The sequence below is a fragment of the Lissotriton vulgaris genome, chromosome 8 (assembly GCF_964263255.1).
Source record: "Lissotriton vulgaris chromosome 8, aLisVul1.2, whole genome shotgun sequence".
Taxonomy (NCBI): domain Eukaryota; kingdom Metazoa; phylum Chordata; class Amphibia; order Caudata; family Salamandridae; genus Lissotriton; species Lissotriton vulgaris.
Window position 1 is genome coordinate 1,115,369,602 of NC_141696.1, and position 4,915 is coordinate 1,115,374,516.

Genomic DNA, 4,915 nt, shown 5'->3' on the forward strand with positions numbered 1-4,915 from the left:
AAGCATTGGCATAGCCAATAGGTCTGGCCTTTGGGACATTATAATTGTTTAGCCATGCAACAGTTGATGTTGCACCAAGGATATTGTGCTGCATGATTAAATACTTATAAGGTCTCAAAGGCGAGACTTATTGGCTATGCCAATGCTCATTTTATTTGGAAGCACTGCCCTTTTCTGAAAACCTTAGTGCAGTTGTGGCCCTTTGATTAACTTGTGGTATTTTACTTTACAAGAACAGCTTGTTTGAGAAATGAACTGAAGAAGTTTTGGACACAGTGTCCAAAGTCAGAGGTAATCACCACATATTGGTTCACACACAACACAGAGTTCATACCACAACCTATGGTGCACTTCCCCATCCCCCAATGAGGGCAGTTTACAACAGCACACATGGATTGTGTTTGTGAAGCAATGATAACATGTTTACCAGATTGCAGAAGTGCCCCTTCACCCTTTCATTAACATAGTTCATATGTTCCAAATTGTGCTTTAGGGGAACAAAGCAGTGATATAAAATACAGGTACATTCTAGGATGTATGCATTATGCGAAAAACATAGAAAGGGTACATACATTTTCTATAATGCACACACTTGTGTAAATGAATCAATGGAGTATAAGTAAAGGCTTGGACTGTATTTATTACATAAAAAGAGACAACTTTTTTAGATTTTTATGAAATTTTAAATGCAATCCCTTATTACATACGAAATATGTCCTGATTGTGTCCTCCTACATGGAGGCATGGGATAGTCACTGGAGCCAGCCATGTTATGATCAAGTGAGTAATTCAGGCAGCTGGAGCAGGTCCTGGGAAGCTTGTGACTGCATCACACGGCCTGTCTTGCCTCCGGTCGTCCACTTAGATAATAAGGAGGAGCCTGCGCCTTCCCAATGCAGACCCTGGTAGTAACCCGGAAAACTGCCCTCACACTCCAGGCAGCGAGTGGCTGGGCTGCCCTGTGGACTGGTCTACAGTATGAATTACATTGTCAATAAGGCTAATGGCTGTAGGGGGCTCACCCACTCCATGTATGTCACGATGTGAATGACACTTTAACAAAGCAATGCTTGAATGTGCCTGACTGAAAACCTATTCATGAATTATTATTTTCGACAACTTATTTTGTATTATTTTCAAAAGATCTGACAATTAAAGCTGCCTTTGGCTCGAATTCCCCTTTCAGTTGGACAGACTCTTAAAGTCAACAAAAATAAGGTGTCACATTTTCCAAGTCAGTTGATCAGGGCATCTGTTTTCCCACACAAAATTATGTAATCAGCCGCCAGCAAATAAACAGGCTCTTTAAGGAGTATCATTAAGATCACGCTGGGATGAACATCAATAGTTTTAGCTATAAGAGCCTCCTACACATAGCACTGGTGAGCCCTAGACCAAGGTATTCCCTTTTCCTCCCAGGACAGGCTTCACATCAATGAGCCGGACTTACTGCAAACCTTCTGAGAAGCCTGACGCCTGGGCTTTTTTCAACGCTGGGCACTATGAAAGAGGAAGGAACCATGCAGCAAAGAGTGGCGAAGGTCACCGGAGCTGCTGTAAAGCTGTCAACACTGTGTATGTGAAGCATCACATTCCAACAGTAGAGAATTGTGTAAAAACAAATTCTCCCTGAAACTTTGTTACACCTTGAAATAAACACCAAACAAAAACAAGCAATTGAAAAAAAGATAGCAAAAGTGAAAGCAGGGGTGCGCGCTGTTAAAAAAAAGACAGCAAAAGTGAAAGCAGGGGTGCGCACACTGGCAAACACGTGAGTGGTGTGCTCGCAGCATGGCGCCTCGGGTGCTGAAAGCTGGCAGCTGTGCACGTTCACGCTCGCGTGAACGCAAGTTTTAGGCCAGCAAAACCCAGTGGGCAGGACTTTTGAAACCCACTTACTTAATGTCTCGAAGACATCGCATGCATGCGCTGGCTCAGCGAGACCTAAAAAAGGGAAATGGACTTACATTTGCATTCTGCTTTATCTCAGTTTAAAAGGTCCCTCCCTTACCCCATTACTATCCATTATGAAGGCAAAACGTCTACCTACCCTTGCTCACAGAAGCAAAGTCCAGTGTGGGAAAAATGCTGGGGTTTTGGATAGGCTCCAAACACGAGCATACAAAAAAGTTTTTTCACTTCCGCATAATGCCTCGCTGGCGCAGGTTTGATTAGAATTCGGATTACAACAGCAACAGTTTCATAGAAGATATATCATAATAAGAGCCTGGTATAAACTTTGGCAAGACCGTGAAAATAAAATCAATAATGCACTTTGGAATGCTTTACAAGGTGATCCGCAGTCCGCCTTCTCCGTATATATTTCAATCCTCACTACAACTCACTAACATGGTAGATCTTTGGCAGAAGAACCTTCTTTACTCCACTTTCCAGCAAATATTGAAGAAGGGATAAAAGCAACATTCATTACTCGAGGACAAGACCACCTTGAGCAGGCGGGCACACCCATGGATGGTCCTGCAATCCTATATAAAGCTGCAACCTGCTGCATATTTGGATCAGCCGTTTTCTTACTATCTGAAGTCTAAATTTATAGCAATACGCTTTGGTAAATTGCCATCAAATGCAGACAAGTTGGAAATATCAGGGCCCAAAATCATGTTGTCTGTGTGGAGCGCCAACACAGAATTTTATTCACCTACTGGCAGATGCATCAAAGTAAATACCGGGAGCAAATGGGCAGATTCTCAGAATCTGCACCTTTGCTCCCGGTATTTTTGCATTTGAGATGCATCATCCCAAATGCAAAAATCGCAATTTAAGGAATCTCTAAATTGAGATTCCTAAAATTGCGATTGCATTTAAGGAATCCCAAATTAAGATTCCTTAAATGCAATGCATGAAAGTTAAAAAAAAAAGCGAATTCGCTAATAGGGGGAGCAAATTACCATCAAGTTGGACTTCATGGTAATTTGCTAAAACTTTGAAAAAAGCACTTTTGTGCATTTTTCAAAGTTTTATGATACGCACACACATGCATAGATCAATTTCAGGGGTGCAACAGGGTGTCATTTTGACACCCTTGCACCCTTGAAATTGCATGAGCAATTTGCGAGTACCTACTGGTACTCGCTAATTGCTCATGCAATCTCCAATACATTCCTATGGGCCTGTAGGCCCATAGGAATGAATGGGACAGCATTCTTTAATTGCGACTAGCAATTTGCGAGTAGCAATTAAGGAATGTTAAGGAATCGCTATTTTAATAGCGATTCCTACATGCGTAGGCTTTTGCTATTCCTAAATAGCGATTCCTTAAAAATCGCTATTTAGGAATAGCAAAAGGCTACGTTGATGCATCTGCCAGCTAGTCTTTATCTGCCCAGCGTTAGACGAGGATCGTCAGAAATTGTTGAGGGGGGTCATTCAATACAAGAGGTGTCCACTCTTGCCAACTGCAATATTACAATGCCTTGACCCGGAAGATCCACAGCTTAATTGTTGCTTGATCAAATTCCTAATTAAACATGAGGAAAGATCAAATTAAGACTAGTGGCCAGGCAAAATGGTTGTATGATGAACCGTTAGATACCATGCTAAGGAGACCACTAAATGCCAGAGGTATCTACTCTTGCGGAACTGTTATATCAAAATGCCCCGGCAGGGAAGATCTGTAGCCTAGCTGCGGCTTGACTAACCTCATAACCCAGCAAGAGGAACATCCAAAATAAGGCTAGTGGCCTGGTAAAATGGTTGTATAAAGTAACACTTGAGACTATGTTTTAAAAAGCCAATTTTATCAAATGCTTTGTTTAAATTACACAGGAAGAAGTGCAAATTGTATGATAAGAAATCGTTTTTCCTTTTAGAGAACAAAAAATGAAACAGCTTTGTAATGGATAGTTGTTGCAAGTATAAATTGTTGTGGTTCTAACTGAATAAAATGTATTCATTCATTCATTCATTAGCAGGCCTCTTTCATGTTTTTACTTTTTATGCACCAAAAGTTACACTTTTAAAAAGCATTTGACCAGGCCTCATTTCATGTTTTTCACTTTTCATGCACCATAATCTGCGTGCCAATTTTGAAATGCAGTCTGTCTGCCTAAATCTAGGTGAAATCTGAGCTACATCACCATCACTAAAGCTGGCGTCCCACCAGTGCTCTTTAGATAAAGTGAGCAAAGAGTTCTCAGAAGGGCCAATGTAAGTTAATCAGGAAAGAACACTGTACAAGGTCCGGTCCTGATGGCCGGTTACAAATGCAGACAAGGCGTAACTAAGGAGGGACTAACAAGCCTGTTAACAAATCAGAAAAAAACATTTAGAAACTACAGCAACAGGAGTCATAGGAAAGATGGGCAGAGTGGGTGAAGCTTAAAGTACATACCCGAGTACCCCATGCCTAAGAGCCGCGCATGAGCTGCACATACTTGACCTAAAAGGGGGTCCCAGTTTCTCTACCCCATTTGCTTCAATTTATATAGTGTGAATTCCGATCCCCGCCCAGAAAGGAACAGCAAGTGCTGCAAATGTGTGGCTATGGGTAACTGAAAAATCTTGTATGAGTTTGAGATATAATATAGCCTTGCTCAAGGAAACATTTGTGAAATTATTTTTGACATTCACAAAGAATGTGCTTAATAGACCATTCAATAGAACTTACTTTTCGTTTTTAGGTCTCACCTGTCAATGCGCTTGCGCATTGAGCTTGCAAAAGATATTGGGGCTTAACCAGAGCTTAACCATTGGGCAATTTGATGCTGTGCCCGTGAAAAGCAAGCTCAATGCGCAAGCGCATTGACCTAAAAAACGTGTGCACATCAAAGCCACCAGCCTCCATCCCACAGGCATCCCCCAGCGTGCGCTGTGCCTCAGGCATTTCTCCTCTTCTAATTTTTTCACTGCCCACGGCTTTCACTTTGACGGCCGCCAGGCCGTCTCTCACCTTACG